This window comes from Muntiacus reevesi, chromosome 16, assembly GCF_963930625.1.
Source record: "Muntiacus reevesi chromosome 16, mMunRee1.1, whole genome shotgun sequence".
In the NCBI taxonomy this organism is placed as follows: Eukaryota; Metazoa; Chordata; class Mammalia; order Artiodactyla; family Cervidae; genus Muntiacus; species Muntiacus reevesi.
Genome location: NC_089264.1, coordinates 18,098,209 through 18,117,603, shown reverse-complemented (window position 1 = coordinate 18,117,603; position 19,395 = coordinate 18,098,209). Strand labels below are relative to the sequence as shown.

Sequence of the window (19,395 nt, the reverse complement as noted above, 5' to 3'; positions counted from 1 at the left end):
GTACTCTACACAGAAGTTAAATAAGCAGGGTGACAGTATACAACCTTGACATACTCCTTTCCCAATTTGGAACCAGTCTGTTGTTTCATGTCCAGTTCTTCTTCTTCTTCTTTTTTTTTTTTTTTTTAGTTAAGAGATTTTTTTCTAATAGCTGTAATTACAGTGCTTGTTTGTCAAAATGAAAACTGAAAACAGATATACAAAGCAGTTGATTACTAATTGTGTATTGAAAGCAGTAAGAGGTTCCACAACACCAAATAAACCAGTTCTGAGGTTTTCCCCAAGATAAAGTTTAACAGCTCCAACTTCTTCAGTGTTTATCAAAATACAAAAGAAAAAAGTAGAGGTTATCATTTTCAGTGGCAAATCTGACCCTTGCAGCCTGAGGGAGTGAAAGCACATGTAGACAGGGGCTCTGAGGGGCTGGGGCTCAAGGATGACCACCTGCACTCCTGCTGGTGAGATCCCAGAGAGCCCGGAGCAGGCACGCAAGGGGACCGCAGGACTCCTGCTCCAGCCAGGGCATTCCAACGAAAGTGCCCATGCTGACCCGAGAAAAGGCCGGGGTTCTTCCAAGGGGTCTGAGAACAGCGGCTGCAGCCTCCACCCCATCTCCTGGGCGGCCATGTTGCACAAATACAAGCACAAACGCTATGGGGTGTGGGATGACCTGAGACAGAGCAAATCACAGGGACCCTATTGTGACCATGCAGAATGGATATCATGGCTGGTTCTGCCCCGTTTCATGTTCCCAACGGGAAACAGACCACCGGTGGACTAGACTCAGGCCGTTACCACAGAACCTACATTAGGCACATTTCTCCCTTCTGTGTGTTCAAGTGTTCTCCTTATTTTGTATTTGTAACTATTTTTAAAAATGCACTGAGTTTGGGTTAAAAACCAACCACCAAAATGGATCTCAACACAGATCTAAAGCCCAGAGGAGGAGTATTGGGGCTCGTTTGACACACAACTCCTGGATGACCCGTGTGCCTAAAATCCCTTCTCAGTACTAAACAGTGGGTTGATTTTCTTTTTACAATAAAAATAGTTGAGTAATATTGCATAGGAGCACCAGAAACTGCCTCATTGGAAACAAAAACTATTTACATTAAGTAAAAACCCAGTTGCAGGCTGCGTCTGCACATTTACAGCATGGTGAAGCACGCTTTGACCGACCATGGAGACAGTTTCTGGCACTCACACCGCAGGGGCACGTTTGCCACAGGAGAGTAAAGCGAGGGTAGAAGGAGGGAGTGAGAGAGGAGGAGAGAGGATTATAGCTCCTTTCTGGTGCCGGAGCTGATTGGACAGCCAGTCCAGTCCTTCGTAAAGCCCGTCCCACTGGTGGCACAGGTGGCATGAATGTACCAGTTCCTGGACGCAGAGAGTGTAGGCCCAGCTTGTCTGTGATCTCGGCACGTTCATGGCATTGGGGAGGTCCTGTTTTTTAGCAAACACGAGCAGAACGGCGTCCCTGAGCTCGTCTTCGGCCAGCATCCTCATGAGCTCCTCGAAGGCCTCATTCACACACTTTCTGTCATTGCTGTCAACCACAAAGATGAGACCTTGTGTGTTTTTTGTTTTTTGTTTTTTTTTTTTTTTGAATATTTCATAAATTTTTTATTTTGGTTAGCAAAACTTACTAGTCCAAGCAGAATGTGTTTAAATGTGCCAGGACAAAGAATATAAGCCATTTCTGCCACACTTAGATTTCTTGGTAGCAGTTATGTATGTTTGCTGTAGCAAGAAAAAGCTAAAGTAAACCTTAGCATCACAGCCCTTACACTTAAACCACACAGATTCAGTGACACACCTATTAGGACATTAGAGTGTATTCTGTCACCCATAAAGGGTCTTGCTGTTGTTGCTGTTTAGTCACTAAGTCGTGTCCAACTCTTTTGCGACCCCAAGGACTGTAGCCCGCCAGGCTCCTCTGTCCATGGGATTTCTAAGGCAAGAATAGTGGAGTGGGTTGCCATTTCCTTCTCCAGACCTTGTGTGTTTTGAGAGTAGTGGCGCCACAGAGGCTGGATCTTGTCCTGGCCGCCCACGTCCCACACAGTGAAGCTGATGTTCTTGTACTCCGCGGTCTCCACGTTGAAGCTGGTAGTGGGCATGGTGGTCACAATTACACCCAGCTTCAGTGTGTACAGGATGGTGGTCTTTCCCGCAGCATCTAGGCCCACCATGAGAATGCACATTTCTTTTTTGCCACAAAGGCCCTTGAAGAGGTTTGCAAAGATATTCCCCATGTTGCAGACCGGTGGGAGCAACACTGGCCAGAGAAACCCTCGGAGGCTGCGGCGCAGATGCTGCTTGGAGGCAGGCGTTGATTTTGCTTCCACCTCCATGTCCAGTTCTAACTGTTGTTGCTTCTTGACCTGTATACAGATTTCTCAGGAGACAGGTAAGGTGGTCTGGTATTCTCATCTCCTTTAGAGGCAAAGGTGGCCTGGTATTCCCATCTCCTTTAAAGGCAAAGGAGAAAAGGAAAGATACACACATCTGAATGCAGAGTTCCAAAGAATAGCAAGGAGAGATATGAGATAAGCATTTCTCAGTGATCAATGCAAAGAGATAGAGGAAAACAGTATCTTCAAGAAAAATTAGAGATACCAGGGAACATTTCATGCAAAGATGGGCACAATAAAGGACAGAAATGGTATGGACCTCTAACAGAGGCAGAAGATAAGAAGAGCTAGCAAGAATACACAGAAACTATACAAAAAAGATCTTCACAACCCAGAAAATCACCAAGGTGGTATCACTGACCTAGAGCCAGACATCCTGGAATGTGAAGTCAAGTGGGCCTCAGGAAGCATCACTACAAGCAAAGCTAGTGGAGGTGATGGAATTCTAGTTGAACTATTTCAAATCCTGAAAGATGATGCTGTAAAAGATGATGCTGCACTCAATATGCCAGCAAATTTGAAAAACTCAGCAGTGGCCATAGGACTGGAAAAGGTCAGTTTTCATTCCAATGCCAAAGAATGTTCAAACTGCCACACAATTGGACCATCTCACACTCTAGCAAAGTAACACTCAGAATTCTCCAAGCCAGGCTTTGACAGTCTGTGAACCATGAACTTCCAGATGTACAAGCTGGATTTAGCAAAGGCAGAAGAACCAGAGATCAAATTGCCAACAATCATTGGATCATTGAAAAAGCAAGAGAGTTGCAGAAAAACATTTATTTCTGCTTTATTGACTATGCCAAAGCCTTTGACTGTGTGGATCCCAACAGACTGTGGAAAATTCTTAAGAGGTGGGAATATCAAACTTCAGAGTAGGTAATAAAAAGAAAAACTTCTTTTAACTGTCATGTTAAGCTAATTCTGCTTTAAACTGTAGATCTGGTTTAAAGATAAGAAATTAAGCCAGCAGTTTGAAATATTCCTCTCTACGATATCTTTTTGTAATTTATCTGCTAGAGTGACTAAAAGAGATAATTATTAAATAAAAATTACAAGATAGAAAATAAAGGCAAAGAGTAGACAAAGATGCGCTCTACACAAGAAAGTGCTGTTTTTTTTTAAATTTTCTTTAACATGTTAAAATGTAAAATTTCATACTTTTTCTTTGAGAAGTCATTTGTCAGTCAGGTATTTTCACAAAAAGCATATTGCTTGATCTGAGAACTGGGTGACCTAAATAAAATAATGTCAGCTCATAATTCATCTTTTAAAAAATTATTTAATAATTTCATATTAATTGCAGTGTCAATAAATTCCAAATTTCTAATTTATTTGTAGTGTGAGCTTCATAAATAGCATATATATGTCTATTTAGACATATAAACAAATGTAATATTTGACTACATAGCTACTTTATAGCTTTATTTGAGTTTATATTTACTTTCAAATTGGATTTAACCCAATTATCTATACTTTAACTTTCTATAATACAATATTAATAATCCTTTTTCATAGAATGAACCCAGGGTACAACAATATTGAAAAACAGTTTTTTGGATTATAGAAACACTTTGAGTTAACACAACTACAGTGTAAAATTTATCATATATAGCCTTCTAATTCATTGGATATAAAGGAATAGGGATGATACATGACAGCGCCTCATTGAATGTTTCGTCTAACTGCTTCCTATTCTCCAGATTGGAGAAGGAAATGGCAACCCACTCCAGTACTCTTGCCTGGAGAATCCCATGGACGGAGGAGCCTGGTAGGCTACAGTCCATGGGGTCGCAAAGAGTCGGACACGACTGAGTGACTTCACTTTCACTTTCATTCTCCAGATGTTTTAGATAAGCATTCATTCAGTATACAGAACTTGTCTCTTAATACATATTTCAAATCAGTTTTATTGGGGTATGGTTTATATTCAATAAAATATATTCATTTAAGTGTTCAGCTAGATAAATTTGACATATATATTGTTGTTACCCACTCCATTGTTCTTGGCTGGAGAATTCCATGGACAGAGGAGCCTGGTGGGCTACCATCCATGGGGTCACAAAGAATCAGACACGACTGAATGACTAACACTTTCACACTTTTCATATTGTTGCTATTCAGTTGATAAGTCATGTCCAACTCTTTGCAGCCTCATGGACCACAGCACACCAGACTTCCCTGTCCTTCACTGTCTCCCAAATTTTGCTCAACGTATCTTCATTGGGGGCTTCTCTTGTGGCTCAGCTGGTAAAGAACCCGCCAGCAATGCGGGAGATCTGGGTTTGATCCCAGGGTTGGGAAGATCCCCTGGAGAAGGGAACAGCTACCCACTTCAGTATTCTGGCCTGGAGAATTCCATGGACTCTATCGTCTCTGGGGCGAGAAAGAGTTGGACACAACTGAGTGACTTTCACTTATCTTTATTGAGTCAGCGATGCTTTCTAACCATCTCATCCTCTACCACTCCCTTCTTTTGTCTTCACTCTTTCCCAGAATCACAATCTTTTGCAATGAGATGGCACTTTGCATCAGATGGCAAAAGTATTAGAACTTCAACATCAGTCCTTCCAATGGATATTTGGAAGGGTTGATTTCCTTTAGGATTGACTAGTTTGATCTCCTTGCAGTCCAAGGGATTCTCAAGAGTGTTCTCCAGCACTACAGTTTGAAATTATCCTGTGTACAGTAATCAAGATACAGAAAATTTCCATCATTTTCAGAAGTTTCTTTTGGCTTCTACAATGGTAATGCTCGAGTTTCTTACTGACTTAGATAAGCACTGATGTGCTTTCTTCACATTGCTATAGATTAGATTTGCCTTTTCTAGTACAGTTCAGTCACTCAGTCGTGTCTGACTCCTCGTGACCCCATGGACTGCAGCACATCAGGACTCCCTGTCCACCACCAACTCCCAGAGTTCACCCAAACCCATGTCCATTAGCCGGTGATGCCATCCAACCATCTCATCCTCTGTTGTCCCCTTCTCCTCCTGCCCTCAGTCTTTCCCAGCATCGGGGTCTTTTCAAATGAGTTGGTTCTTCGCATCAGGTGTCCAAAGTATTGGAGTTTCAGCTTCAACATCAGTCCTTCCAATGTATACTCAGGACTGATTCCCTATAGGATGTACTGGTTGGATTTCCTTGCAGTTCAAGGGACTCTCAAAACTCTTCTCCAACACCACAGTTCAAAAGCATCAGTTTTTCTGCACTGAGCTTTCTTTATAGTCCATTCTCACATCCATACATGACCACTGGAAAAACCATAGCCTTGACTAGATGGAATTTTGTCGGCAAAGTAGTGTCCCTGCTTTTTAATAAGCTGTCTAGGCTGGTCTAGCTTTTCTTCCAAGGAGCAAGCATCTTTTAATTTCATGGCTGCAGTCACCATCTGCAGTGATTTTGGAGCCCAAAGAAATAACATCTGCCACTGTTTCCCCATCTGTTTGCCACGAAGTGATGGGACCAGATGCCATGATCTTAGTTTTCTGAATGTTGAGCTTTAAGCCAACTTTTTCACTCTCCTTTTTCACTTTCAAGAGGCTTTTTAATTCTTCTCTTTCTGCCATAATGCTCGTGTCATCTACATATCTGAGGTTATTGATATTCCTCCCGGCAATCTTGATTCCAGCTTGTGTTTCCTCCAACCCAGTGTTACTCATGATGTACTTTGCAACACAGTGACAATATACAGCCTTGACGTACTCCTTTTCCTATTTGGAACCAGTCTGTTGTTCCATGTCCAGTTCTAACTGTTGCTTCCTGACCTGGATACAGATTTCTCAAGAGGCAGGTCAGGTGGTCTGGTATTCCCATCTCTTTCGGAATTTTCCACAGTTTGTTGTGATCCACACAGTTAAAGGCTTTGGTATAATCAATAAAGCAGAAATAGATGTTTTTCTGAAACTCTTGCTTTTTTGATGATCCAGCAATGGTGACAATTTGATCTCTGGTTCCCCTGCCTTTTCTAAATCCAGCTTGAACATCTGGAAGTTCACAGTTCCCATACTGTTGAAGTCTGGCTTGGAGAATTTTGAGTGTCACTTTACTAGCGTGTGAGATGAGTGCAATTGTGTAGGAGTTTGAACGTTCTTTGGCATTGCCTTTCTTTGGAATTGGAATGAAAACTGTTGTTTTCCAGTCCTATGGCCACAGATGCATTTTCCAAATTTCCTGACCTATTGAGTGCAGCACTTTCACAGCATTATCTTTTAGGATTTGAAATAGCTCAACTGGAATTCCATCACCTCCACTAACTTTGTTCCTAGTGATTCTTCCTAAGGCCCACTTGACTTCACTTCTAGGATGTCTGGCTCTAGGTGAGCGATCACACCATCATGATTATCTGGGTCATGAAGATCTTTTTTGTATAGTTCTGTGTATTCTTGCTACCTCTTCTTTATATCTTTTCCTGCTACTAGGTCCATACCATTTCTGTCCTTTATTGAGTCAGTCTTTGCATGAAATGTTCCCTTGGTATCTCTAATTTTCTTGAAGAGAAATTGTGTGGCAATTTGAACATTCTTTGACATTGCCTTTCTTTGGAATTGGAATGAAAACTGACGTCTTCCAGTGGCCTTATACTGATCACTGAGGAAGGCTTTCTTATCTCTCCTTGCTGTTCTTTGGAACTCTGCATTCAAATGGGTATATCTTTCCTTTTCTCCTTTGCTTTTTGCTTCTTTTCCTTTTACAGCTATTTGTAAGGCCTCCTCAGACAGCCATTTTGCTTTTTTGCATTTTTTTCCCCCCGTGGGGATGGTCTTGATCCCTGTCTCCTGTACAATGTCATGAACTTCCATCCATAGTTCTTCAGGCACTCTATCAGATCTAGTCCCTTAAATCTATTTCTCACTTCCACTGTACAGTCGTAAGGGATTTGATTTAGGTCACTGGAGCACGCGGCAGCTGTGCGGCGCTGCAGCGAGCAGCCATGAGGAGATACCCCACATCCAAGGTCAGGAGCGGTGGCTGTGCTTTGCTGGAGGCAGTGAGGAGATACTGCACGTCCAAGGGCAAAGGAGAAGCCCCAGCAAGATGGTAGGAGTGCCGAATTGGCATTTAGAATCAAACCCATCCCTGCCAGAGACGCTCAGAGGGCTCAAACAAGCCTTGTGCACACCAGGACCCAGGACCCCACAGAGACTGAGAGAGAACTGTGTTTGAGCATCTCCTGTGGAGGTATGGGTCAGCAGTGGCCTGCCGCAGGGGCGGGGCTCTGGGTGCAGCAGACCTGGGTGTGGCATAAGCCCTCTTGGAGGAGGTCACTGTCAACCCCACCATAGAGCTGCTAGAACTTACACAGGACTGGGAAACAGACTCTTGGAGGCACAAACAGAACCTTGTGCCCCAGGACCCAGAGAAAGGAGCAGTGACCCCACAGGAGACTGACCCAGGCTTGTCTGTGAGTGTCCAGGAGTCTCCAGCAGCGGCACGGGATGGTGGTGGCCTGCTGCAGGGTTGGGGGCACTGAGTGTAGCAGTACAGGCATGGGATCTTTTGAAGGAGGTCACCATTATCTTCATTACCTCCACCATAGTTTGGCCCAGGTAAATAGGGAGGGAACACAGCCCCACCCATCAATGGGAAATTGGATTAAAGATTTACTGAGCATGGCCCCGCCCATCAGAACAAGACCAAGTTCCCCCCTCAGTCAACCTCAGTCAACCTCTCCCATCAGGAAGCTTCCATAAGCCTCTAATCCTTCTCCATCAGAGGGCAGACAGACTGAAAACCACAATCACAGAAAAGGAACCAATCTAATTACATGGACCACAGCCTTGTCCAACTCAATGAAACTATGAGACATGCCATGTAGGGCCTCCAAAGATGGATGGGTCATGGCGGAGAGTTCTGACAGAATGTGGTCCACTGGAGAAGGGAGCGGCAAACCACTTCAGTTTTCTTGCCTTGAGAACCCCATGAACAGTATGAAAAGGCAAAAAGATAGGACACTGAAAGATGAACTCCCCAGGTCAGTAGGTGCCCAATATGCTCCTGGAGATCAGTGGAGAAATAACTCCAGAAATAATGAAGAGACAGAGCCAAAGCAAAAACAACAGCCAGTTGTGTATGTGACTGGTGATGGAAGCAAGGTCTGATGCTGCAATGAGCAATGTTGCATAGGAACCTGGAATGTTAGGTCCATGCATCATGCAAATTGGAAGTGGTCAAACAGGAGATGACAAGAGTGAATGTGGACATTTTAGGAATCGGTGAACTAAAATGGACTTGAATGCCTGAATTTAACTCAGATCACCATTATATCTACTACTGTGGGCAAGAATCCCTTAGAAGAAATGAAGCAGCCATCAGTCAACAAAAAAGAGTCCAAAATGCGGTACTTAGATACGATGTCAAAAATGACAGAATGGTCTCTGTTCGTTTCCAAGGCAAACCATTCAATATCATGGTAATCTAAGTCTATACCCTGAGCAGTAATACTGAAGAAGCTGAAGTTGAACAGTTCCCTGAAGACCTACAAGCCCTTGTAGAACCAATACCCAAAAATATGTCCTTTTCATTATAGGGGACTGGAATGCAAAGGTAGGAAGCCAAGAAACACCTGGAGTAACAGGGAAATTTGGCCTTGGAGTACAGAATGAAGCAGGGCAAAGGATAGTAGTTTTGCCAAGAGAATGCACTGGTTATAGCAAACACCCTTTTCCAACAACGCAAGAGAAGACTCTACACATAGACATCACCAGATGGTCAACACTGAAATCAGACTGATTATATTCTTTTCAGCCAAAGATGGAGAAGCTCTATACAGTCAGCAAAAACAAGACTGGGAGCTGACTGTGGCTCAGATCATGAACTCCCTATTGCCTTTTCTAGACTTTTATACAAATGGAATGATAAAGTATGCATTCTTCTGGGTTTTAACTACTTTCATTTAGTATAATGATTTTGAGTGTTATTTGTTTTCTGCATGCTGTTGTTCAGTCACTAAGTCATGTCTGAATCTTTTTGACCCCATGGACTATAGCACACCAGGCTTCTCTGTCATTCACTATCACTTCATAGCGTCAGTCTTTCCAATGAATATTCAGGGTTGATTTTCCTTTAGGATTGACTGACTTGATCTCCTTGCTGTCCAAGGGACTCTCAAGAGTCTTCTCCAGTACCACAATCTGAAAGCATTAGTTCTTTGGCGCTAGGCCTTCTTTATGGTCCAACTCTCACATCCGTACATGACTGCGGAAAAACCATAGCTTTGACTGTATGGACGTTTGTCAGCGGAGTGATGACTCTGCTTTTTAATACACTAAGTTTGTCATAGCTTTCCTTCCAAGGAGCAGCATCTTTGAATTTCGTGGCTACAGTCACTGTCTGCAGTGTTGTGCGTATCAGTAGATTGTTCCTTCTCATTGCTGAGTACTAGTCTTTTATATGGGGGATATGACAAGACCAAAAGATTGATATAACAAGAACCTGTACAGAGCTCTTGAGAGTAGCATGGACAGGCCTAGAGTCCCTGGCTGCCACTGGCACCCTCACAGGGGCCTGCGTTTTTATGGATTTTACCACACTTTGTAAATCCATTCACAAGTTCATAGACACTTGTAAATATTATGTCTAGGTTTTGTCATGAACTCAACTGGACCTTCGTGTGTAATGTCTTTGTGTGGCTGTATGTTTCCATTGCTCTTTGGGAGATATTTAAGAATGCTATTGGTGGATTGTATGGTAAGTGCATGCTTTACTTTTGAAGACATTGCAAAGCTGTTTTCTAAAGAATCTGTATCATTTTACAATCCTGCAAGCAATTTATGAAAGTTGTAGTTGCTCCACATCCTCATCAACATTTGCTGTTACAAATCTTCTGAATTTTAGTCTTACTGTTGTTTTTAATTTACATTTCCCTATTAACAATGGTGATTGCATCTATTTATATACCTTTTTGTCATTTTTGTATCATTTGTGAAGTTTCTATTCAAATCTTTTGCCTGTATTCATTCCTTAATTTCTTACTGAATTTTATAAGTTGTTTATATATTCTGGATAGAAGTTCTATATCAGATATATATGAGTTACAAATATTTTTTCCTGCTCTGTGACTTTATTTTAGTTTTTTTACTTGTTTTTATCATTATTTTTTAAAATTTATTTGTATTGGTTTTTTAAATTTTATTTATTTTATAAATATTTATATTTATATAAACATTATATATATTTATATATAATTTATTTAAATTTATTTATTTAAATATATAAATTATATTTATATTTATTTATAAATTATTTATAAATAAAATTTATTAAATAAATAAAATTCATTTAAAATTTTATTAAATTTTATTTTATAAATTTTTATTTATAAAATAAAAAATTTTATTTTATTAAAATTTTTTTTAATTTTTATTATTATGGTTTTAAATTTATTATTTTTTGGTTTTTAATTGGGAGATAATTGCTGTAAAATATTGTGTTGGTTTATGCCATACAACAGTGTGAATCAGCTTAAGTATATTTATCCCCTCCCTCTACAGCCTCCCTCCCTCCGCATCATTCCATCCCACCCTTCCAGGTCATCACAGAGCGCCAGGTAGAGCTCCTTGTGTTATGTAGCAGCTTCCCATTAGCTGTTCCACACATGGTAATGTATATAGTCAGTGCTCCTCTCTCAGTTTGCCTCACCCTCCCCTTCCCTCACTGTGTCTACAAATCCATTTTCTATGTCTGCATCTCTAGTCCTACCCTGCAGATATGTTCATCAGTATCATCTTTATTGATTCCATATACATGCTTTAATATACAGTATTGGTTTTCTCTTTCTGACTTACTTCATGCTGTACAACAAACTCTAGGTTTGTATACCTCAGTTCAACTGACTCAAATTTGTTCCTTTTAATGACTGAGTAATATTCCATTATGTATATATATCAACTTTTTATGCTTTTTTCTGTTGATGGACATCTAGGTTGCTTCTGTGTTCTAGCTATTGTAAATAGTGCTGCAGTGAACATTGAGTTACATGTGTCTTTTTGAATTGTGGTTTTTCTCTGGATGTATGCCCAAGAGTAGGATTGCTGGCTCATATGGTAGCTGTATTTTTAGTTTTTTAAGGAACCTTCATACCATTCTCCCTAGTGGTTGTATCAGTTTATATTCCCACCAACACTGTTGGAGGGTTCTGTTTTCTCAACACACTTTCCAGCATTTATTGTTTATAGACTTTTAGATGATGGCCAATCTGACTGGTGTGAAGTGGTACCTCTCATTGTAGTTTTGATTTTCATTTCTCTAATAATGAGCAATGTTGAGCATTTTTTTCATGTGTTTGTTGACCAGCTGTATGTCTTCTTTGGAAAAAATATGTGTTTGGGTCTTCCACTCATTTTTTCATTGGGTGGTTTATTTTTCTGATATTGAGCTGCATGAACTGCTTGTATATTTTGGAGGTTAATCCTTTGTCAGTTACTTCATTTGCAATTCTTTGTTTGTTTGGAAGTTCAGTTCAGTTGCTCAGTCGTGTCCAACTCTTTGAGACCCCATGAGCCACAGCACGCCAGGCCTTCCTGTCCATCACCAACTCCCAGAGTCCACCCAAACCTATGTCCATTGAGTCGGTGATGCCATCCAACCATCTCATCCTCTGTCGTCCCCTTCTCCTCCTGCCCTCAATCTTTCCTAGCATCAGGGTCTTTCCCAGTGAGTCAGCTCTTTGCATCAGGTGGCCAAAGTATTGGAGTTTCAGCTTCAACATCAGTCCTTCCAATGAATACCCAGGACTGATCTTCTTTAGGATGCACTGGTTGGATCTCCTTGCAGTCCATGGGACTCTCAAGAGTCTTCTCCAACAGAATTTTAAAGTCACAGTTACTACAATTTATCATTGTTTACTTTCTCATGGTGCTTTATGTTGACCTGTTTCTGGAAATTTTGCCTGCCTTGAAGATTTTCTCTTGTGTTTTCTTATAAAAGTTTTTATAGTTTTAGATTTACTTTTTAGGTAAATAATGTGTTTCAAGGTACTTTTTCTTATGTTGTTGTTCAGTTGTGTCTGACTCTGCGATCTTGCCTCATTTGTATAAAATCAGTTAACCTTCCAAGAATGTGTCTCCTTCTATGCTCTTTAGTGTGTTTCATTGCTATATCTATGAATATCACATTGTCTTATTAATGTGCAATCATAACAAGTTTCAAAAACTGGTAGTAGTATTCCTGCAGCTTTTTTTTTTTTCAGAATTGTCCTTTGAATTTCCATATACATTTTAAAATCAGTTTATCAATCTCTCTGAAAATCTGATAGGATTTTCCTTGGAATTACATTGAATCTATAGATCAATTAGAAAAGATTTTCCACCTAAAAATAAGTCTTTTGATCCATATTTTTAGAACTCCTTAAATTCTATTATTGATTCTAGGTAGTTTTCAATTTACAGGTCTTACACCTATTTTATTACATATGTATTTAATTATTTTCTGAAAAATGGAATTTAGAAAATTTTATTTTCTAATTGTTGAAAATAGCAGAAATACAACTGATTTTTACCTTTTTACCACATATCTTGCTATCTTTCTGATCTTACTCATTAGTTCTAATAATATTTTGGAACTTCCTTAGGATTTTCTTCATACTTAATTATGTTGTCTGAGAGTAATGACTGCTTCACTTTCTCCTTTCCAATTGGTGTGCATTGTAAAGATGCAGTTTCACTATATTGCAGTTTGCAGAGTTGCTGACAAAAATTCACTGGTCATTGTTATCTCTGTATGAATTGGATCTTTTTGTCCTAGCTGATTTGATTATTTCTCCTTATAACTAGTTTCTAGTGATATGATTATAATGCATCTTATTTGGATTTCCTTCATGTTTTTCCTTTTTCCAGTTTTCTGAGTGTTTGGAATCTCTAGGTTCATAGTTCTCATTAAATTTGAAACATTTTGACCATATATTTTTTTTGTTCAACCAGTCACTGTGTGTCTGTTCACTTTTTAATCTTTTTCTTATGGTTTTGTTTTAATTGCTTTTGTTGCTGTGACTTCAGATTCACTGAAATTTTCTTCTGCACTGTCTAATCCACTTTTACACTCATCCAGTTACAATGTCATTTCAGATTGTGTTTTTCATCTCTAAAATTTCCACTTTATTTTTATAGCTTTTGTTTTTCTCATCATTTTATGCTTTTTTTTATTCCCTGAGCGAGCATGCAGAGCATATTTATAATAGCTTTGTTTTAGAAGTTCTTCTGTAATTTCTCAGTCTATTTTTATTGACTGAAGTTTCTTCTCACTTATGGGTAACATATGCCTGCTTCTTGGCATATTTTTAGACACTGGACATTATTAATGTTACGTTATTGAGTGTCCTGATCTTCTTAATTTTTCTTTGAAGAGGCAAGCAATTAAATGATTTATAAATTAATTTGATCATTTCAGTGTCTTAGTCCTGTGCTGTCCTCTAATGAGAACAAAGTTTTTTCTTTTTTTTTTTCTTTCACATATTTTGTTCAGTTCTATAGCTACTGGAGGGTAAGCCAGGGGACGGTTTATCCATCAAAGCCAGATGCATGTATCTTGCTGGTTAAGTTTTACTAGAAAAAAACATTCGACATATTTTGATCTTTTTTTTTCCTTTAAAAAATTGACTCCATGTTGGTTATTCATAATTTTTCCATAAGTATCATTATAAATTAGACATTAGGTTTGTTCTTTAGGAGGGGGTATAAATAGTTTTCACCTTTTCAATTTATGATCACATTTCGATTCTGCATCTCTTTGTTGTTGTTAGTCACTAAGTCATGTCTGACTCTTTTGTGACTGCATGAACTGTAGCCCGCCAGGCTCCTCTGTCCATGGGATTTTCCAGGCAAGAATACTGAACTGGGTTGCCATTTCCTCCTCCAGGGGATCTTCCTGACCCAGGAATCGAACTTGTGTCTCTTGTGTCCCCTGCACTGACAGCCAGATTCTTTGAGTTACCAGGGAAGCCCTTTGCATCTCTAAATCATATGAATTGGAATTTTGATGTTTTAGATTTCTCGATTACTCACTTATGTCACTTTGGTTACTTCTTTAGGTAGTCATTTTAGTCATTTAGAAATAATTTATCACTGTAGTTTCCAGAAGATGATAGTGTTTTCCTTTTCCCCCAAGTTTTTTTTTTTTTTTTTTTCCTGAGTAGATTAAGTGGTGACTTCTCTTAACTGCTTTCAAGTGCAGTTTGTTTGAATATCCTTGCTGCAGAGCTTCTTAAGCCACAGTAAACCTCCTTTGTCTGAGAGAAATTGTGGAATGTTTATGAGTGCTGCCAAGAAATTATTTTCAGTACAGAAGAAAAGGTTATCTTGCACAAAGGTCTTTGCTTTTGGGTTTTTATTTTCAGCATTTCTGGAAGCAGAAAATTTTAATTCTAGATGTTCAGGAAGTTCTTGTTGGTACCCTACTGTGTATGGGGTAAATATTATTTTAGGATGTATTGCATTTTCTCCTTTGTCATATCTTTCAGGAAAGCATCTGGCTCTCATTGATGAGTGACTTTGACCAGAAGTAAGGTCCTTGTTTTCTGTGCCAGGAGTGCCTAGTGGGTCTCAGAAGATCAGGAAGAAGGGGCATATGTGTTGAAACATCTTATCTCTAAAAAGGTGAATGCTGCAGAACAAAAACCCTACTGTTGACTGAGATGTCCTAGTTTATGGTGACAGACCAGTAAGAATTTGAGGTTAAGATAGCTTTGACTTCCACTGAATAGTTTACCCTCACTCAGTATTCAGTGGTACTGAAGATAAAGATAACACTTACTATCCTTGATCAATTTTTTGAAAATATTTAAGATTATATCAAATTTTAATTGGTTTAGAAATGTCCAACTCTGTAGATTTTCTCAAACTTCATTATACGTTTCTTAGATCCCTGGGCCCAGAATGGCAATACATTACTCTAGATTTGTATTCACCATGATTCTGCATGAAGGTGGATTCCTTTTTGTTAGTTTTACAGTATCTGAGCTGATGTCTTCCAGCCATTTGTAGATTATTTTCTCTGTAAGACTTTTCCTTCAGGGAAATAAATGAAATTATTTATTGTATGTTTTCACAAGAAACATAGCTAAGAAGTTAGAGCCTGCAATCATTTTAAGTGTATGCGACGCCCTGGATGTAGCCTGCCAGGCTCCTCTGTCCATGGACCTCTCCAGGCAGGAATACTAGAGTGGGTTGCCATTCCTGCTTCAGGGGATCTTCCCCACCCAGGAATTGAACCTGGTACTCCTGCATTGCAGGCAGATCCTTTACCATCTGAGTCACCAGGGAAGCCCCACAATTTGGCCATTTTCCCCCAAATTTGCCACCTTACCCACTATTAGTGAAATCTGTGGCTGCTCAAAGCGTGTCTGTACCCACATGGACTACTTAATGGCTACTTCATTATCTGAAAGAGCGAAATACCATGTGTAAATATGGAAGTTACTAGTGACTTCTCTTTCTCCTTCTTTCTTGCTTGTTATCTTTTAAAATTTTACCTAATATTTTTAGAAGAAATTCAGTGTAATTCTCTGTGCAACGAATTGCCTGTTTCATACCATTCTTGTTTTCCTTCTCATTATTTCCCTAGGGCATATAATTTTGTTTTCCAGTACGATAGAGACAGAAATATTCCATATAGTTTTGTTAGAATTGCATATAAATAAGAAAAATCACTTCTAGTGGCTTTATATTGTCCTTCTACATTTTCATTTCCTTGAACCCCAGAATATTTGTCACACAGTTTAATTGAAGTAATTTCTGCAGAATTCCAGTTGCTTTTCCCCTGAGAGATTTTGCTTTCTTTAAATCTTAAAAAGCCTTATGACTTCATTTCTATCCTGTTGTGTTCCTTGGCATGGAAGTGACTTGTCCTACATTTTTCAAGTTCACATCCTGAGTCATTTTTATAAATGACAGATCACACAGGCTATCTACTAGTCAACATCAATCCTACAGTTTTATACTTGTCATGTCAAAATTGGACCTGCCCATGATCTTGGTATTTGTCTATATCTGGTTTTATTAGTTAGGTCTGTTGTCATTTTTGTACTCGACCACTGGTAAACTTAGTATCTTATACTTTGCATCTTTAATGTGAGGTTCAGAAATTTGAGGAAGTTATATTTGCATAAGATGAAAAATTGGGTCAGTCTAGATACCTCTAACTTTTAAAACTGTAACATATGGTAAGAAATACATTCTATATTACAACTCAGTATATAAGCACAAGCACACACGTAACAACTGAAGCATGGCTTCATTAAACTATACTTGCCCTTATTATTTGTGACATACTCAGAGGCTCTCTTCTATTATTTTGTGAAAATATGTTGGTCTTATGTAAGCTGACTTCATGACTTACACAGTGGTTGCTGCCAGCAACTTAAAAAACATTTGCCTAGACAACATTTAAAGTTATTTATAATTCTGAGATGCTATGAGTCTGTGGTAAAATATTTTTTTTCCTTTTATTTGAGTTATTTTTGTTGTAAAATCCACATAACATAAAATTTACTGCTTTAACTGTTAAAGCACAGTTCACGGCATTTGATACATTTACAATGTGAGTATCTGTGTTCACCTTTTTTTAAAGCAACCTCTTCCTAAAAACAGCTTCTTATTTTCTTTCATGATTTTCTCTTTCAGGCTTCTCAAACCTTTCCAGTTAAATTTAACTGCCCTTATCAGGGCTTGAAATGATTCCAAATAAGCTTGTAAGTACCTCTTGGAAAGAGAAGAAAGTAACGCATAGGCTTCTGGATAAGTTTGTGGCTAAACAAACAAGTAAGAGACAAAAATTTAAGACTGGACATTGTGTGTCCACAGAGATTTCTGAGGACAGTGCCACACTGTTCTCATGTAGCTTAAGAAGCATAAAGAAATGTGTCTGAAGAAAGGAATGCTTCCTTAATTATAATTCATTCCCCATTGATGAAAAGAATCAAGACACTTTCTAACATTTATGATGGATCTTTTCATAGAGAAAAGTCAACCCACTTTTATTTTTTAATAGCTAGTTTTCACCAACCATGTCTGATATTTGAGCCAAATCTTCCTAGGAACTGAAGATGCTTCTTTAGGACTTGGTGGTGGTCAGAGCCTCATCCTGGATTCTGTGATGGCCTTTGGTGGTGGATCAGGCCATATAATGAGGGGATGGAAATGCACTATTTTGCATACTCCTTAGTGATACACCAAACTGTGTTTTTACTTCTTCTGTTGCTGTGTGAAAATATTGTATTAAATGCTAGACATGGTATGTAAGTGCTTGATGGCTTTAAATTTCTTTTCATTTTGGCAAATAAATATAGGCAAAAAAACCCCCACAATACTATTTTCTTTCCATCTGTAGGCTGCTCACTCCATTGTGTACTATAAGTTCAGTATTTGGTTTCCAACTTTATTGAAGTATAGCACTTCATTTTAACTTGAAATTGATGTTGTGTTGTGTCTCAAAACAAAGAAAACAGCTTGAACAAAGGAGCAGTGATTTTTAGTCTCTTAATTCTGAGTAATAGTAGCTCTTTTTGCTTTTGTCTTGCACTATTGGTTAACTCATGAAGCCAAGTCTAAACAACTGTCATTGAACCATTCCATTTCCATAATGTAATGTGACTATATGTGCTTAAAAACAAAAATGAAGAATTCTTTCCATTGGAAGGATATCGACATTACATTTCAGTTTCTTCTGGATGCAAAGTGGTCCTTAGTTTGTCTCTTCTAGATAGATTCAAAGTTCCTGGCTTATGAAACTGACATAATGCCATAAATATAACTTGCCTTGCAGAAAATTACTTCTGCAGAGGAAGGACTCATTTTTGCTGCCTGCAGAAATCATTAGATGAATAATTCCTGTTTTGAAGGTTATGTTTGTTACAGGCTCTTCTGGGAGGTCTTGACCATATTTCGTAAAACAAAAACAGGACCTTGAGAGTACTTGCTAGTTGATGACGTTCCCTGCTTTAGTCTTCTTCAGCTATCCAGTAATTCTGCGCTGAGCATATCCCCCAGTGATTTTCATGAAACTCCTTTTCAGTTGACTCCGTCAGTGTCTTTGGCTGATCTTGAAGATTTTGCCAGACTGACTTCATTAAATTTTTTTCCTGATTATTAAAGCAATGCATACTTATTATGAGTATTTTTTAATAGAGAAAAGTAGAAAAAAATCTGGGGGAAAATATCACTCATAATTCCTGCTGCCCAGAAGGAATAGTACTAAACTTTTGACCTAGTTCCTTCACTTTGACTTTCTGCTGGATTGTTCCACAGATCTACCACTGTTGGGAATTTTGGACGTGGTATAGAATCTTTAGAAGTGTTGAGGAAATATCTTCCCTTATCAGGAGTCAATTAGTTTAGGCCTTAAAATACGACTTATCAAGTACATGGTATATATAGTGCTGGATTGATTCTTCTCTTCATGAGCTAGAGAAAATGAGAGAAATAATGCACAGAGCTAGGATAAGAGAGTGCTCAAAGGACCATTTTATTCTTGGCAGCCATATAGTTTACATTACTGAGAGTGCAGTAGAAATGTCTGAAGATGACTCTCCATCTTGATGTTACTGTTTTGCATAACTGTGAATGGCAAAGAAGAAGCAGGGAGGGACACACGGTCTCCTGGGTTGGCCTCTCTCATCTCTCCCCATTGCTCTGTCTCCAGTGTATATGTTGATTTAACTCAGCAGTTAATAGATCCAGTCTTTCCCCCTGAGTTCTCAAGTGGTATATTTAGTAATACCAAAACAAAATATATTCTCTCCATTTTTGCCTCCTTTGAAGAAAAAAAGGAACAGAAACCAAATATCTATCCATCTTGTTTTCTGTCAGTGAATTATATCACTACTTAGCTTGTCATCCAAGCCAGAAATCTAGAAATTATCCTACAATCTTTCTTCTCCTTCATATCCCCATGTACAAGTCATCTCCAAGTTTGATACAGTGTTTGCTCCTAATTGTGTCTTGATCACTTCAGCTCCTTTACCATCACTGCCCCTTTGCCTGTAACCTGTT

General features: G+C 38.9%; 1 pseudogene; it reads right to left on the bottom strand.

Moving 5' to 3' along the window:
- Positions 1–1,200: 1,200 nt before the first annotated feature.
- On the bottom strand, positions 1,201–2,342 carry LOC136147872 (ADP-ribosylation factor 1-like; annotated as a pseudogene).
- Positions 2,343–19,395: the final 17,053 nt, after the last annotated feature.